Here is a 19,349-nt window from a genome sequence, read left to right on the forward strand (position 1 = left end):
CCACTCACAGCCAAAGAGAATATGTTCCACAGTTTCCGGTGTCGTATGACAGAGTTGGCATGTTGAGGAATAAGCACACTTTCGTCTGAACAAGTTCTCCCTTGATGCAAGCACATGTCGACACACCCGCCACCAAAAGTGACGAATTTTCGGGGGAACCGTCAGCCTCCAAATTTGCTTCCAAAAGGAACTCAGAACCTGAAACGAAGAAGATGGACTGTGGCCTGAAGACCCAGAATTTCCCAACTTAGCAACATGGTACCCAGATTTCACAGTATAGTCCAATATTATTTTGCTTTCTTTGTAGACTGAAATTTCTAGAAGTAATGCAAATGTCCAAATATTTTCCGATAGGAACTAATGAACCTAGTATTAATCTTTGCCTCGCAAATTGTCCAGAATATAAAAAAGAGAGATACCCTATCCTAGTGTTTTTGTTTCTGTTATCAAAAGTCCCAAATTGATCTCTTTGATTGACAAACAGAGTTTACAATGGCTTCCATGTTTGTTCAAAGACCCGATTCCTCCTCCTCTGTTCGATCTCTATGGACATACGATGTGTTCTTGAGCTTTAGAGGCAAAGACACTCGCGATAACTTCGTCAATCATCTTTACACTGCGTTGGCTCTGAAGGGGATTCACACCTTCAGAGATGATGTAAAGCTCGAAAGAGGGAAAGAGATTTCACCGGAACTCCGTAAAGCTATTGGAGAATCGAGGTTTTCAATTGTGGTTTTGTCCAAGAATTATACTTCTTTCAGATGGTGTTTGGATGAACTTGTGGAGATACTTGAATGCAGCAACACAACTGTTTATCCGATTTTCTATCACGTGAAACCATCGGAAGTGCGAAGCCAAACAAAGCCAAGCCAAACAGGGAGTTTTAGGGATGAATTTGAGAAATTGGCTTCCAAACAGGGAGATTTGGGGATCGAGAAGGTCCAAAGCTGGAGGAATGCTTTGGACCAAGTTGACAATTTATCTGGATGGCCTTACACTCCCTGGAGTCTGGATCCTCTCCAGCCTTCCCCTCCAGCTCTCCCTCCGGTCAACGGACAAGATTCGGCCACGTCATCCACAACAAAACCTACGGTTGAGATTAACTATAAAAAAAAAAAATTGAATTCATTCCACACACAGCATTACACTCTCCGTCCACCACTCACACACACACTAGCGCTCTCTCTCTCTCTCTTCTCTAACAAAAAATTAAAAAAACTATTTTAATATTTTTAATTTTATTTTCATAATATATATAAATTTTAATATAAAATTTTAATTTTATAAAATTAATATCATTAAAAATATACCTTTAAAATGAGACTAATATTAAATATATTTAATAAAAAATTAAAATAAATAAAAAGTAATTACTATGTTTAGTTATGTTTTGAAATTATTATTTTTTAAATACAAAAATTAATTTGATGAAATAAACACACAAAAATTATAAAATTTTGAAATTCTCAAAAACAATCTTCAATAAAAAAAAATCATATGAAAATAATTTTTTTTAAAGGAAATAAAAAACACACAAATCCAATCTTTGCATTTAAAAAAAAAAACACACACACACAAATCTAATCTGTGCATAGGTGCAAATAAAATGCAGCATGTTTTTTATTTTCATATGATTTTTTTTTTTTGAAATGAAGTTGGTTTTTGAGAATTTTAAAAATATATGATTTTTGTGTGTTTATTTCATCAAATTAATTTTTATATTTAAAAAATAATAATTTCAAAATATAACTAAACATAGTAATTACTTTTTATTTATTTTAATTTTTTATTAAATATATTTAATATTAGAGGTTGTTTGGGATAAACTAAATAAGTGCATTTTTTTTATTTTTTATGAAATATGGGTTGGGTTGGGTTGGGTAGGGTATGGGTTGGGTTTGAAGTGATGTGGTAGAGAGATGATATGACTTAAATAAGATGATGTAACTTAAATAAGATAGTGACTTTTTGACTTTTTGACTTTTTTTGATTATGTCAAACCAAACCTTAGTCTATTTTAAAGGTATATTTTTAATGATATTAATTTTATAAAATAAAATTTTTATATTAAAAATTATGTATATTATGAAAATAAAATTAAAAAGATTAAAATAGTTTTTAAATTTTTTTTATTAGAGGAGAGAGAGTGAGTGAGTGAGTGGTGGACGGGAATGAATTTAATTTATTTTTTTTATAGTTAATCTCAACCGTAGGTTGTGTCATGGCTGATGTGGTTATTCGTCGACCGGAGGAAGAGCTGGAGAGGAAGGCTGGAGAGGATCCAGACTCCTTACCCTGGCGATTAAATTGTTAGGTAATCATATATATATATATATATATGTTTTTTCCTAACATATTTTAAAGGCTTATTTTAACAAAAAAAATTGCATCAACATGATTTTTTTTTAACATATAAAGTTTTAAACAAATTTAATTTCAATTATAATAATTAATTTTATATGAATTCTATTTGAGAAATACTTATTTTTCATAAATATTTCATTGTGTATTCAGTTTTGTCATTTTTAGATTTTTTTTACATAGTTGATATTTTAATTTAATTATTATTATATTTATAAAAAAAATATCTTGACATATAAATAAATATGATATAATGTGTTTAAATATATGTATCGCACTGATCAAATTAATTTTTTTTATACTTTTTATTTTTTTATCTATCTTATTGATGCCTTAATAGTAAATTATATTTAACATTAAATTATTTATTACAAAACGTTTATATTTAATTTAAATTTTATATACTTATATATAATATGTATGAATTCAATAAAAAAAATATTAAGGAAAAAATCAATACTCTACCTAATTAATTTAGGGAAATACACCAATAAATCTCAAATCGTAAACTTTTGAACCATTTAGTTATGCCTTTTATTTTATGCACTGATAAGTCCTATTTGAGTGGTAATGACGTTTTTATACATGGTGTTAGCTCGTGTTGTCCCAAATGTTATGGGTAAATTAGGAATTTGGTGATATGAAAATTATGTTTGTGCCCAAAAAAACTTACTATAGTCTTTCTATTTTCCTCCCATCCCAATCAAAACGGAAGAAGCGAAAATGGAAACATTATGGATTCCCGATGTTAATGAGTGTAGATTTCTTTGTTTGTTGATTATTTGTTTTTTGCTATATTAAACTCCATCTTTGCATTGCCAATTTTGACGATTTGGTCCCCCAACCCTAGAAATACACCATTTCTGTCAATACAACAATTATTATTAAGAACTACATTATTCTGTCGTTATGTTGACATTACTGACGTATAACAAGCGTGTGTACACTTCTTATTACATCGGCAACGGCGTCAGGTATATATTTCAATCTTGTTATTTTACTTCTTTGATAAATATTTTGATTGTATTGTTGACATCGTTATCTATTTTATATATGTAATGTTGGATCAGTAATGTTATAGGTTCGCATTGTATTGTTGTTGTATATAAATGGTAATGTGGGTTTAGAGTACATTGGGGTTTTGGTGGTGTGGTCATTGCTCTATTGTGGGTTCTATATGTGTAGATGTCATTTGGCAAGTTGGTGTAACTTTGTGTTGCCGAATAATTATTGTATTGTGTAACGTTGTGGTTTTTGTTAGCCGCGTTTTGTCATTGTGATGTTTGTATTAACATATGTTTTATACACGTGAAATGGCCCCTATTTGTTGGGGGTGTTTGGGGAAGGATTTTTTTTGGTTTTTTTTTTTTTTTTTCACTAAAAGACAAATTGGTTACAAAACCAAAAAAAAATAAATCCAAATAAAATATCACACCAAATCCCATAATCATTTCACTTTTTCTCTCACAAAAATCACATCCAACCACAAAAAAAACTCAACTATCTTCCCAAACACAAAAGAAAAATTGCTCCAATAATATCCTACAATTAAAAAAACCTACAAAAAAACCAACTTCCCAAACACCCACATTGTTATGGTTATTGGGGATATAGTAGTGTTAGTTAGTGGTTTGAGTCATTTGGATGTTAATTAATGTCAATGTTATAATAGGGACGAACACCACAAAAAGGAACAAACACCACAAACGGGGTAACATCATAGATCTACAAATCACTTCACTAAATCCCGCAAAAAAAAAAAAAAAAAAAAAAAAATAGAAACGTAAAAACCTACCTTACCTACGAAACTCAACATTAGGAAAAAAATTCAAACAAAATCACACACAAGGGCAAACAAGTAAACTTCCAAGCCCTCAAATCAAAGAAATACAACATACCCAAAATAAAAAAGACTAATTGGTTTGAAAGAAAATTTTTAGGACTAAATGGAACAACTTTTCTCCAAATGGGATTTATGAGTAATTTTTCTATTAATTTATGGAGGTGTTTCGAAAGAGGCTTTTTTGATTTTTTGGGCTAGAATAACACTAAAAAAAAAAAAAGAAGGCTAAAATAATCAATAAGACAAAATGTCACATCAAATCCATAATTATTTTATTTTTTCTCTCACAAACATCACATACAACTACAAAAAAATCTAACTCTCTTCCCGAACACGACTATTTTGGTCAGGCTAAAATAGCAAACTTCCTGAACGGGGCCTATGTATTTCCTTCTTAATTCAATCACAACATATTTATATTAACTTTTAAAAAAATTGTGTATAATTCTATTTCTACATATTTTTATTTTCCCAATCAATATAAAAATAAAAATTAAATTAAATAATTAGAATCACTTATTACTAATTCTCTTTCTAATTTAACTATTATTTTTAATATCAAAATGACTGTTTGTTTTACTATCTTTTAATTTAATATATATCATATAAAATCATTATAAGATAATTACACTTTTATAAAACAATAGAACTAAAATTATCAATTTGACTGAAATATTATATATAAGTATTTAAATGATACTTTTACGTAACGATAAGGTTAAGATTATTAAAATAAATAATTTAAATTTAAATTAATATTATTTTTTGTAACACATCATATTATAATACACCATGAATGATAACCAAGTCATAACTTGTATATTATAGAATTTTTTGTTTTTTTTTTCAGAAAAAAATATTTTGATGCTAGTGAAATTCATGATTTTTAATAAATTTGATTAACACAAATAAGGATTTGATTTCAGGTTGAGGTTGAGAATACACTTTTTTTTTTCTTTCCTTTTTTTTTTTAACTTTAATCACACATAATGACAAAAAAAATTTCTCAGTCATTAACAAATCTATTTGTATTTGGCTTTCAATTATTAAAATTTTCTACACATAAATAGTACTACTCAAAATCAATTTTTGATTTTAAAAATAAATTCTCGTGCATCGCACTGTCATTAATTACTTAAATTAAATTAAAATATTCTATTTTTCCTTTTTGCTTTTTTTTCCCTATGATTTACTACGTGTTTTTTTTTTAATATTCCAAAAAAAAAAACTATTTAGAGAATGAGTTTTTTTTTTTTTTCTATTTGTTGGGCTGTGTTGGTTTGTTTTTTTTTTTTAATTTTATTTCATTTTATTTGTTGGGCTGTGTTGGTTTGGTTTTTTTTTTTTTTTAAAGGTGGTTATGTGTAGGGGTGTGCCAAAAAATTAAACTTTCCGCATCAACTCATCGTACAAAATTGTATAGAATTAATAAATTTTAACCAGCAGTCTAACTGATCAGTCAATTAGTTTGGACTGGTTGAGTGATAAAATTGACTGATCAGTTAGGTAGTTGGTTAAATTTTATTAATTTTATATAATTTTATACAATGAGTTGGTGCGAAATATCTAATTCTTTGGTACATTCCTACACATAACTACCCTTAAAAAAAAATAAAACCAAAAAAAAATAATAATAACTAACTAACTAATACAGTCCAAAAAAATAAAAAATAAAAGAATTTGAGGAAAATTCGAGACCTCTAACACTGTGGATATTTTATATGATAAAATGACTTGCTACAAGACAAAATTATAAATGACAATGTTTAAGTATAATGATATAACAAAATTGAATTGAATTGATGGAAATGTTGGCTAGTTGTCAAGTCTTACAAGAGTAGTTAATTTATCTTGAATAATTGATGTAAAATAGATTATAGATATTGTAGTTTAGATTTTTCGTAAGACTAAACTAATTAAGTGCCTAAGGTGTCATTTGGAAACAAGCAAAAAAGCTACGTTTTGTAGTTTGGGTAAAAAGTCAAAAGTTAGTTTTTTTGGCATCAAAACTAATTGAGAAGGTAAGCTACTTGTGAAATTACGGCTATACCCTCCACGGGGCAAAATGTAAATTTTTAAATTGGGTAGAAGTATTTTGGTTATTTGATTATGATGTGACAGCATAAACAAATATTAACTAAAAAAATTAAAAAGTAACTTTTTACTAACTTTCTAAATGAGTTTCTGAAAAAGTCAAAAAACTTGATTAAAAGTCCAAATGAGTTTACGAAAATATATGCAAAAAGTATAGAGAAAAAGGAATCATTGATTTTTTGATATAGATTGTTAGCCTTTTAATTTTTTTAGTAACTTTTTAACTTTTAAACTAAAATATTAAATTGTCAAACGAGGCCTACATTTCGAGAAGCAAAATAAATGTCCAAATATTTTTTCGATAGGAACAATGAACCTAGTATTAATCTTCGTTCGCAAATTGTCTAGATTATAAAAAAAAAAAAAAAGAGCTCTCCGAGTGTTTTTGTTTATGTTATCAAAGTCTCAATTTGATCTAATTCAAAATAAAAAATAAAAAATAAAAGAAAGTCTCAATTTGATCTCTCTTTGAGTAACAAACAGAGTTTTTATGTTGGCTTCAATGGTTGTCCAAAGAGCCAATTTCTCCTCCTCTATTCGATCTTGATGGACATACGATGTGTTCTTGAGCTTTAGAGGCAAAGACACTCGCCATGTGTTTAATATTTGTAATATTTATCATTAATTTAAAAATAACTTTTCAATCATCAATTGAAGTATAATTTCTCAATTTTTTTAACAATTGATAAATATATATTTTTTAATATATACCTTAGGATAATAGTTTTTTTTTTTTTTTTAACAAGAAAAAAAATATGCTCTAAGATGTCATCATGACATTCGTGAGGCCAGATTCCACACTAGCCAGTTACCAGCATGAATTAATCCAATTCATAAAAAGAAATCTACAACTAAAACAGCAATGGAGCTCATCAAGCACCCAGCAAAGGCAAGACCCACCACAACTGTAATTCTAGGAAGAGAAGGTTGATGTAATTATTATTATTATTATTATTATTTCAATACTTCCTTTCTTCGAAGGAAGAAATTTCGTGGCAATTAACTTTCAGACTTTGACTTAGACGTTGACTTGGTGTACAAAGACCAAGTAGCTTGCAAGTAACCCATATGTGCAAAGCATAGAAACGAGAGATACTAGTAAAATGATATATTTATCCGTTACCCTTTATGTATATAAAATAATAAAATAATATATATATTTTGTTAATGTCATTTTAAAAAAAATAACAATCATCTTCTTTGATTTAATTCACACAAAAAATTGGATTTTTTATTTTTCGTATTTTTTTTAATATTGTAAGTAATTTTTTTTTTATTTTTTTGATACACCTAATCTAGATATACTTAAGAAGTATAATATTTTGTGAATTTTTTTAAATTCACCAAATACAAAAAAAAAATACAAAAATATAAAAATTCAATACATTATTTTATTTTGGTGTATTCAATAATTTTTTTAAAGCTTTTTTGTATAAATTATATATTTTTTTAAATATATCTAGATTAAATTGATCTAATCTAAATATAATGACAATAATAAAAATGAAAAATTATATTCATATATAAAATTTATACAAAAAATATCATAAAATTGCCGGGATAGTTATATTGTTATAAATATAAATCATGTTCATGAATATTTTATTTTAAAGTGAAAGGTCACCATCAAGTTATATTATTGTGTTTAAAAATTTTATATAAAATTTATGTTTGTATATCATGACTCAATAAAAATATGTTTAGATAAAATTTAATGATAGAAAGCTGTAAAATGTAGTCATGATGATAGTGAGAAGAAATGATAGGAAAAAGGGCAAGATGGCCATTTAGAAAATTTTAAGGTATAACATTAACAATTCAGGGACAATTTATAATAAGATTACAAACCTTAAGGAGGAAAATATAATTTTTTAAATGTAAAGGAATCTATATTAAACAGATACCTCAGGTGTCAGTGTTCTTTACCCTTTGGTTTTTTTTCCAGACTAAGGCTTCGTTTGGTATGTGCTTGTTTTAATCTACAAATCAAAAAATTATTAAAAAAACCAAAAAGCCTTAGGCCTCATTTGTGAACAGATTATTTTAGTAATTTTTTGATTTTTTGACTAAAATATGAGGTTAAAAAAATTAGTATATTTGAAATGACTTTTTGATTTTTTACAAAAAGATATACAAAAAGTAAAGAGAAAAGTGAATCATTCAGTGTGTTTGGTTTGAGTTTCTGAATTAAGTTTTATGAAAACTGAGTTTTTTGGTTTTCGTGTTTTTTTATTTTTAGTGAATATTTTTTAAATTTTAAACATTTTTTTTACTTTTTTAGATGCACCTTAGTTAGATGTATCTAAAAAGTAAAAAAATTGTGAAAAAATATTTTAAAAAATTAATAAATACATAAAAATGTAAAAAATGTACTAAATTCTTGTATTTTTTTGTATTTTTAGTATTTAGTGAATTTTTAAAAGATTTTTTTTATAATTTTTTTACTTTTTAGGTATATTTATGTTAGGTGTGTCTAAAAAGTAAAAAAATTATTTAAAATTTTAAAAAAATTCAGTAAAAACAAAAAAATACGGAAAATACGAAAGTAGCATTTTTTGAAAAGTGTTTTTTGAAAAGATGGAACAAGCAATGATTTTTTTGTATAGATTATTGACTTTTTAATTTTTTTAGTAATTTTTTAACTTTTAAACTAAAATATTAAGTTGTCAAACGAAGCCTAAATTTCGAGAAGCAAAATAAATGTTCAAATATTTTTCCGATGCGAACAAAACAATGAACCTTGGATTAATCTTCGTTCGCAAATTGTCCAAATTATAAAAAACAGCGATCTCCGAGTGTTTTTGTTTATGTTATCAAAGTCTCAATTTGTTCTAATTCAAAATAAAATAAATAAATAAATAAAAAAGTCTCAATTTGATCTCTGTTTGTTAAACAGAGTTTTTACGTTGGCTGCAATGGTTGTCCAAAGAGCCAATTCCTCCTCCTCTATTCGATCTCGATGGACATACGATGTGTTTTTGAGCTTTAGAGGCAAAGACACTCACCATGTGTTTAATATTTATCATTAATTTAAAATTAATTTTTCAACCATCAATTGAAGTGTAATTTCCCAATTTTTTTAACAATTGATAAGTATATATTTTCTAATATATACCTTAGGACAAACAGTTTTTTTTTTTTTTTTTTTAACAAGAAAAAAAAGACCAAGTAGCGTGCAAGTAACGCAAATTGCAGAGTATAGAAACGAGAGATACTAGTAATTTCTGTTCTCTCATCAATCAAAACCCCCAATCTTTTGAGTAAGAGATTTGGTAGTCCACCAACCAAACAGTTACAATGGCTTCATCTGTTCCATCTTCATCTCGATCTGGATGTACATACGATGTGTTCTTGAGCTTTAGAGGCGAAGACACTCGCGATAACTTCGTCAGCCATCTATACACAGCGTTGGCTCATAAGGGAATTCACACCTTCAAAGACGATGAAAAGCTCGAAAGAGGAAAATCTATTTCTCCGGAACACACTATGTCTCAGTGCACATCTTCTTCCAATACACACTATGTCTCTATACATTTATATGTCCTGTTCCGTAATTATCTTCATCTATTGCAACGAGCAAAATTAATCACTATTAAAATAATGTTAGTTTACCTTTTTGTAGCTCTTTTGAGTTCTGATTCACAAATTTCTTTTACTATTGGCCTAAATCTACATGTCTGAATCAATGTTTGTGGGGATACTTTTTAGAAAATTAAATCATACATGTTCGAGTGTTTCTGAAAGCCTAGTTGGGATGGATTCTCGTATGGTGGAAATGATTGAATTGCTAGGATTAGGGATGGTTGATGCTCGTGTTGTGGGGATATAGGGGATGGGTGGAATAGGTAAGACAACTCTTGCAAGTGTTATTTATGCCCATATCTCTTCCCAATTTGAAGGTTGCAGCTTCACTGAAAATGTTAGAGAAGTTTCAGAAAAAGGTGGTCTGAAAACTCTACAAGAACATCTCATTTCCGAAATCTTAATGGAGAAAGATTTGAAAGTAGGAAATGTTGGTAGTGCCTTAAGTATAATGAGGCACAGGGTATGCCGTAAAAAGGTTCTTATTGTTCTTGATGATGTGGATGAATCAATAGAACTTGAAAAATTGGTAGGAGAGCTTGATTGGTTCGGTTTTGGAAGTAGAATCATTACAACAACTAGAAATCAACATACATTAATCAAATATGGCATAACACATATTTATAAGGTTGAGGAATTAGGAGAAGATGAAGCTACAGAACTCTTTAAATCTAAAGCCTTCAGGAAACACCAACAAATGGGAGGCTATGGAGAACTTGTACATCGTGCAGTAAAGTACGCTAAAGGAGTTCCTTTAGCTCTCAAAGTTTTGGGTTCTTTTCTTTGTGGCCGAAACAAAGATAAATGGGAAAGTACATTGAACAGACTGAAGGAAAGCCCTCTGAATGAAGTGCAAAAAGTAATGAGAGCAAGCTACGATGCATTACATTTGGAAGAGAAGGAAATATTCTTAGATATTGCATGCTTTTTCAAAGGGAAAGACAAAAATGATGTAACAAAAGTACTAGAAAGTTGTGACTCCCACCCAATTATTGGAATAAAAGTTCTTGTTGAAAAGTCTCTTGTATCTATCTCAAACAATAAGCTGATGATGCATGATTTGATACAAGAACTAGGGTGGAATATTGTTCGTCAGGAATCACCTAAAGAGCCTGGGTAGCATAGTAGGTTGTGGCTTCATAAAGATTCAACACATGTGCTGATGGAGAATACAGTAAGAGACTTTATAGAAAAGTATGAACACTCTCAACTTATTTATTTATCAAAGCTAATTGAGCATAATTTTGTCAGCCTTTTAAAGTTGTGCTGCTGTTATTTTCTTGTGGTTATTAGGGAACAAAAAAGGTTGGAGGCATAGTTGTGGAGTATCCTGATCTTCGAAGTCGAGATCCAAAGGACATTGGCCTAAAAGAATTGAAGTTGAGGCCTAAAGCTTTTGCAAAGATGCCGAACTTGAGAATTCTCAAAATTTGTTGTATGTACCTCTCAGAAGACCTCAAATATCTTTCTAACAAGCTCAGGTATCTTGATTGGTGCGGATACCCTATGAAATACATGCCTTCCACATTTCAACCAGAGCGTCATGTTGAACTTCACTTAACATATAGCAGCATTGAACAACTTTGGGAGGGAACAATGGTATAAATATGCATTCTATTTAATTACTCTAACTAAGATGCAAAGTCCTTGAAACAATATATTTTCTGTAATTTCTATCTATCTATTTTTATTTTTTTTTCCTTCAACAGCATCTAAACATGTTAAGGATCATGAATCTTAGTCACTCGACATGTCTAGCCAAGTGCCCAGACTTCAAGAGGTTCCCAAATCTAGAAAGATTGATTCTTGAAGGCTGTACAAGTTTGGTTAATCTTGATCCATCCATTGAAATTCCCAAGAGTCTTATTTTCTTGAATTTGAAGGACAGCAAAAATCTCATGAGTCTTTCAAGTGACATTCGATTGGAATCTCTTGAAGCTCTTAATGTCTCTGGGTGCTCAAAGCTTAAAAACATTTCAGTCAACTTTGGATATATGAAATGTTTATTAGGGCTTTATTTAGATGGGATTGGTGTAAGTGAACTCCCACCTTCAATTGGACATCTTTCCAATCTTGTTTTGTTGAGTCTGAGAAATTGTAAAAACTTGAGAAGTATTCCAGACAACATTTGTCAGTTGAAAGGTCTTACAAGTCTAAATCTCTCTGGGTGCTCCAAACTTGACAAACTGCCACAAGGCCTGGGTGTTCTGGACTGTTTAAAGGAGCTTCGTGCAGATTACATTGCAATTAGACAACTCCCTCCCTCCATTGGACTTATGAAGAAACTTGAAACATTATCCTTGAGAGGGTGTAAAGGAATAACATCTTATTCATGGAGTTACTCCCTCTTGCCTTCAATTTTACAAAGACGGAGAGAGAGTTACAACTTTGGAACTAGAAGCTTTGTTAGGATTGAAGTCTTTGAAAAACCTATTTCTCAATGACTGTAATTTAAAATCTATCCCTGCAAGTATTTGCCACATCTACTCGTTGGAATCGTTAGATCTAAGTAGAAACAATATTGAAAGTTTAGCTGCAAGCATGAATAAACTTTCTAATCTGGGGTTATTGCATTTGAATGGTTGCAAGAGGCTTCAAGAACTGCTAGAGCTTTCATCAGATATACGTAATATAGAAGCTAATGATTACACATCATTAAGAACAATATTGAGTCTATCCAAATACAATAATGTTGAAGAGTTTTCCTTCATGAATTGCTTCAAACTTGTTGAGAATGAGCAAAACAACATCTTGTCAGAAAATTTTGTCTCAAATCAATTTCAGGTTGTATGTGTGTGTGTGTGTGTGTGTGTGTGTGTGTGTCTAAGCATTGTGACCGATCTCTATTGTACAGAGACATTTTGAATGGCAATGGCAAGAATTTGTTTATTTTACTTTCCCCAGGAGTGAGATTCCAAAGTGGTTCAGTCATCAAAGTAGGGGGTGTTCACTATCATTTGAGTTGCCTCCACATTGGTATAATGACAGGTTCTTGGGAATTGTTTTCGCTGTTGTTGGAATCAAGAATAAATGCGAGTGCGAGGGTTATTTTATTGAGGTTGGGCTTGAATTCCTTGATATTCAAATGATCATTGGACAAAGCCATGTCCTAACATATTTTGAATATTCGAATCATCAAAACTTGATAGTTATATATGTCCCACATTATGAATTTCCAAGTTCAATGTATGATGATATGGAGCAATTCAATGAGGGTAGAATTGAATTTCAAGCTTGTTTAGTTCATGACTGTTTTCCGCAAGCTTGTTTAGTTCATGACAGTCATTACGTTGATTGTTTAGCTAAAGCATTTGACGAGGATTTTTCATTAATTGAAGGAGATGTAAAGTTAGGTGTCCATTTAGTATACGAGAAAGAAGATGATGAAGAAGCATGGACTATGGACAGCTGTGATTCGGAAGATAACATGGGTGTGTTCCATGGAGACTTGGAAAGATCAGTAGAAGGAGCAGAAGTAGAAGTTGCTAGTTCTAGTATTACTACATCAAAGAGAAGAAACGGTGACCTTAATGACAACCGTGACTATGATGCGGCAGCAGCAACAGGACCCAGTGGCAAATTTGATGATCGGGACGAGGAAGAGGACCACCCCAACAGCAAAGCCAAGTGGAAGTGGCAGCTTTGACTAGGTTGTGTTGGAACAATCTTCTGTGTAAATAAAATAAACTGAAAATAAATCAAACAAAATAAAATAAACTTACAGAAATTATTTTGTTGAACCGAATCAATAATTAAAGACCAAGTCGAGTGTGTAACACTCTGTCCTTAAGACAGATTCGCCCCGCTACGGTGCTTACGGTTGAGTGGTGTCTATCTCCCAGGATACAATGATCTTAACCAATTTGTAGTAGCACTCCAAAACAAATTGTTCGGCGAACCAAACCTGTGTTCTAACTCTCTGAATATTTATCCCTAAAATTATATATGAAGAATAATGCACTAAAAGGAAATGGACAGCAAAAGGACAAAATTTCAAACTCAATGTTGTTTCTGGATCCGGACTGCTGGAAAAGTGATATGTATATATAGCCCACTTGGTGACCTTTCAAACATACCCGAACAGGTATTTATTTGAAAAAAAAAGGTGCACCACTATATCAAACAAGGTTTGACCGTTGCAAAAAATTCAAACAACTTGAAAAAAGTTCCGTTAGTGGAAATTTGAAAGTTTGTCCTTTAGTGCAACTTGTTCCAAACTGATGGAGCTTTATTAATTAAACTATTTGAATAGTTTAATAAATAATGAAAAAGGTATAAATTTTAGGAAATCATTTAGGAACCTAAAATTTGAATTTTGAATTTTGAATTAAATTAAATTCCCACAATTACAAACTTTAGGAAACCACTTAGAAACCTAAAATTTGAATTTAGAATTAAATTAAATTCTCACAATAATTTTTATTGAAAAAATTCAAAAGAATTTTATCTAAAAAATTAATGTTAAACCTGAAAACGACTTCAACTTCCCATTCACTCATAAATGGTTTTGACGTACCGTCTTCACCGTGTGACTTGCCACGCGGTAAGGAACACTTCACCTCTTCGGACCCATCCAAAAGACGTTTGGGACCCACTCAAATTTGGGCTAAAAAAATATGCCTATATTAAACCATTTTTCCAACAATCCCCCACATGAATAGAATTTGACAGAGAGAAAATGTAATAACATGATCTATCACAGAGAGTACAGAAATTGAAAATATTCTGCAAAGGATAGGTAACTTTTGGCTTTGAACCTTCCCTTATGAGATACTATCGGATTTACTAGCTAAACAATGAACATGATGTCTTGAACTGTTCAGCCGTTTGTGTAAACCAAGACAATAGAACTCACACGGTATATTCTCAGACACAGTTTAGTTCTCACTATTGTGTTCATTTTGGCCCTGAACAACCTGGTCTTTCATGAGTGCTCTAAAGACTTGTAGCCCTTCACAAATCTTATAGAACCGGCCCAGTTCATACTCACATAGGTGATTCTTATGAAGAGTATCCTGCCATACTCCACTAGGTTTACCTAGATATAAGAATAATTAAAATTTTACTTAACCTCAAACGCTGCCGACATCACTATTTTATCAAAGAAATGGGTAGAAGTTAGACTCCCCAGTGATCCTTCTGAGTCATTCATAACTCGGTTGTCCCTTTGAACCTAGATCTTGGGATCTCCAGTCAACTAGGTTGGGTTGCCGTTGTGGTAACTCTTATTTAATAGGCTTAAGTCTCATTCCCCTCGATGAATTATCAACTAACTCTCTTGCTAACCCTTTGGTTAGTGGATCCGCTATGTTGTCTTTAGACTTAACATATTCTATGGAAATAATTCCATTAGAGAGTAGTTGTCTCACGATGTTATGTCGACGACGAATGTGTCGTAACTTACCGTTATACATATGACTCTGTGCTCTACCTATAGCTGATTGACTATCGCAATGTATGCATATAGCAGGCACCGGTTTTGGCCAAATTGGAATATCTGCAAGGAAGTGGCGAAGCCATTCTGCCTCTTCCCCAGCTTTGTCTAAAGCTATGAATTCAGATTCCATAGTAGACCTAGCAATACAAGTCTGTTTGGAAGATTTCCAAGATACAACCGCCCCACCAAGAGTAAAGACATACCCACTGGTGGACTTCGAGTCTCTAGTATCCGATATCCAATTTGCATCACAGTATCCTTCAAGTACTGCTGGATATCTAGTATAATTCAGCCCAATGTTACGAGTGAATCGGAGATATCTTAGAACCCTTATAATTGATTTTCAGTGTTCTACTCCCGGATTACTCGTATATCTACTTAATTTACTTACTGCATAAGCTATATCTGGGCGAGTGCAGTTCATCAAGTACATTAAGCTTCCAATAATTTGGGCATACTCTAATTGAGAAATACTTTCCTGTACATTCTTAGATAGAAACAAATTAACATCTACAGGTGTTCTAGCAAGATGATCATCATCTTTGCTGAATTTGTCCAGTATTTTCTCAATGTAATGAGATTGTGACAAAGCATATCCTTCTGATGTTTTGGTAATTTTCATACCAAGAATTACATCAGCAATGCCCATGTCCTTCATGTCAAAATATTTATTCAACATTTTCTTGGTAGTTTTAATCATGTCATTATTACTACCTATGATGAGCATATCATCTACATAAAGACATACAATGACAGAACCTTTGTCTGTGTTTTTAATGTAAACACATTTGTCACACTCATTAATTTTGAATCCATTTGACATCATTACCTTGTCAAATTTCTCATGCCATTTCTTTGGCGCTTGTTTTAAACCATATAATGATTTAACCAATTTACACACTTTCTTTTCTTTTCCTGGAACAGAAAAACCTTCTGGTTGTTCCATGTAAATTTCTTCATTTAACTCACCATTTAAGAAAGCGGTTTTTACATCCATTTGATGAATTTCTAGATTGTATAGAGATGCAATGGCAATTAGCATTCTAATGGATGTTATTCTAGTAACCGGTGAGTATGTGTCAAAGTAATCAAGACCTTCTTTTTGTCTAAATCCTTTGACTACAAGTCTTGCTTTGTATTTGTCTATTGATCCATCTGCTTTCAATTTTCTTTTGAAAATCCACTTGTACCCAAGAGGTTTACAACCTGGTGGCAAGTCCACTAATTCTTAAGTGTGATTTTGCAAGATGGATTCAACTTCACTGTTGACAGCTTCTTTCCATAAAGGAGCTTCAGGATTGGACATAGTCTCTTTAAAAGTTAAAGGCTCATTTTCTAACAAAAATGTTATGAAATCTGGACCAAAAGATTTTGAGGTTCTAGCACGTTTACTACGCCTAGGTTCCTCTTCCTCATTTTGATCTAACTCTTGTTCTTGATCATGTTCTTGATCCTTACTAGTAATAGCATCATGAGATCTTTTATTGTTACTAGTTTCCTGTCCAGTCCTATTTGGAAATACATGTTCAAAGAATGATGCATTCCGAGACTCAATAATAGTATTTACATGCATTTCGGAATGTTTTGATTTATGAATCAAAAACCGATATGCACTACTATTCTTGGCATAACCAATGAAAATGCAATCAATGGTCTTAGGACCTATCTTAGTCTTTTTAGGACTAGGAATAGCTGTAACAACCCAAATTTTTAATTATTTTATAGAATTTATATTAATATTATTTAATCTCAGTTCGGAAAATATATAGTTTATTATATTTTATTATGCGTAATTTTGTAAAATCATATAATTATTAAAATTTTAGGATTCAAAATATAAATAATAATATAGATAATATAAATATTAATAATAATAATGGATGTGGTATTAAAATAAATAATTAATTTTCTATTGGTATATGATAAAATGTAATTTAATTAGAAATTAAATTATTTATATAATTATATTAAAATATTGGATCAAAAAGTAATTATCTTAACTATTTATTTAGGATAAGATTGAATCTATATATATTTATGACGAATCTGGAGGGAAAGAGATGGCTCGGCCACGTGTTGGCCGAGGAGTGGCGTCACCTCCCTAGGGAGAATGATCAATCTGGAGAAGAAGAAGAAAGGAAAGAAGAAAAGAGAGGAGAGAAAGAAGGAAGAAATGGTGGAAGGTGAAAGGGTCTTTAACAATTGAAAGAAAGAGTGAGGTATTAAAGTTAAGGTGAGTTATATTATACTTTGAGTTACTAAAATGTATTTTACTTATGTTTTGACTTACCAAAATCTATTTTACACAAGTTATGTTTTTAATAAAAGTTATGTTTTATAAAAGTTTCAGTTACGTGGTTTATCTTCTAAACCCTATTTGCTTAAAAGGAAATCCATGGATATGTTTGTTTATATTTTAAAGAATATTTGGCTATGACCTTATAAATAATTATGTTTTGTAAGTACCACCATGGGAGTACCACGCCTTAGGGGACTTAAATAACCATTGGCCTCTGTTTGGTTACTTTGTGGCCCTCTGATCCATTGACCTCTGTTCTGTGCGGAGCAAAGTGCTGTGTGGAGCTAACTACTACACTATTGTGGGAGCCACCTCTAGAATCCGTACGAACCACCTCTTGAATCCGTACCTCTGTTCTGTGCGGACCAAAGTGTTGTGCGGAGCTAAGTACTATACTATTGTGGGAGCCACCTCTAGAATCCGTACGAACCACCTCTTGAATCCGTACTTCTGTTCTGACTGTCACTTCTGTGACCTATGTTCTGTTCTGTTCTGTACCGTGGTTATGGTTATCTATTTATATAACATCTGTATTCCAGTTTCTGCTATTCAAATGATTTGTTTATGTAAATGTTTTGGCTACATAACTATCCATGGTTATTTCGTGTCCCTTATACTCTTAGTATTATATTTTTCACTCTGCCACGTGCTTATAGTTTTTTTTACCAATTTTCAGGAAACATGCAATTCAGAAATAGCTTCTAGAAAGTCTTAGACGCGGGGCTGCGGAATAGACACACACACAACACTTTTATGATATTTTTCTATGTAAATATCGGCATTTTTGGTCAATATATTTTGAAATAAAAATAGAAGCTCCGATGATTATTTTGGTACCCTTATTTAAATATTACTTCCGCTCGCGCTATTTGATTTGTTTATGAATTGGCCGTAGGTAACCTCAGTTACTGGCCATCACGATGCTTAACCCTTGGGTACGGGGAGCAGGTCGTGACAATAGCCACTTTAGCCAAACACCCCCACACTTTTAAGTATTTGTAGGATGGTACTCTACCATGCCACATTTCATAAGGTGTTTGATTCACTTTCTTTCGGGGTACTTTATTGAAAATATAATTAGCAGAAAGTATTGCTTCCCCCCACAAGTTCTGAGGTAATCCAGAACTTATTAACATGGCATTCATCATTTTTTTTAAAGTCCTATTTTTCCTTTCAGCAATTCCATTTTGCTGAGGTGAGTAAGGTGCGGTGGTTTGATGAATTATTCCATGTTCTTTACAAAACTCACCAAAATGTGATTCATATTCACAACCTCTATCACTTCTAAGTTTCTTAATTTTCTTATCAAGTTGATTTTCAACTTCATTCTTATATTGAATGAAAGTTTCCAAAGCTTCATCCTTGGTTCGAATTAAATAAACATAACTATATCTAGTATAGTCATCTATAAAAGTGATAAAATATTTTTTCCCACCTCTAGTTTGAATTGATTTAAAATCACAAATGTCACTATGAATTAATTCAAGTGGTTCAGTACTTCTTTCAATTGAACGAAAAGGAGTTTTAGATAATTTTGCCTCAACACAAATTTTACATTTATGATTTGAATCAATATCAAATTTAGGTAAACATTCCATATTAATTAATCTACGCAAAGATCCATAATTAACATGTCCTAGTCTACCATGCCATAAATTTGAAGACTCAAGCAAGTAAGAAGAAGATGTAGTATTATTAATAACTGAGGGTATAACGGTCATTATATTTAACTT

General features: G+C 31.0%; 2 pseudogenes across 1 annotated transcript in view; one reads left to right on the top strand and one right to left on the bottom strand.

The window, feature by feature from the left end:
- Positions 1–19,349, bottom strand: part of LOC145797413 (small ribosomal subunit protein uS10c pseudogene) — a 138,714-nt pseudogene that overhangs the window by 104,729 nt on the left and 14,636 nt on the right. The window lies entirely within an intron of this gene.
- On the top strand, positions 365–13,526 carry LOC145789080 (disease resistance-like protein DSC1; annotated as a pseudogene).

Source organism: Camellia sinensis, chromosome 8 (genome assembly GCF_055761805.1).
Source record: "Camellia sinensis isolate YWXY chromosome 8, ASM5576180v1, whole genome shotgun sequence".
Classification (NCBI taxonomy): Eukaryota; Viridiplantae; Streptophyta; class Magnoliopsida; order Ericales; family Theaceae; genus Camellia; species Camellia sinensis.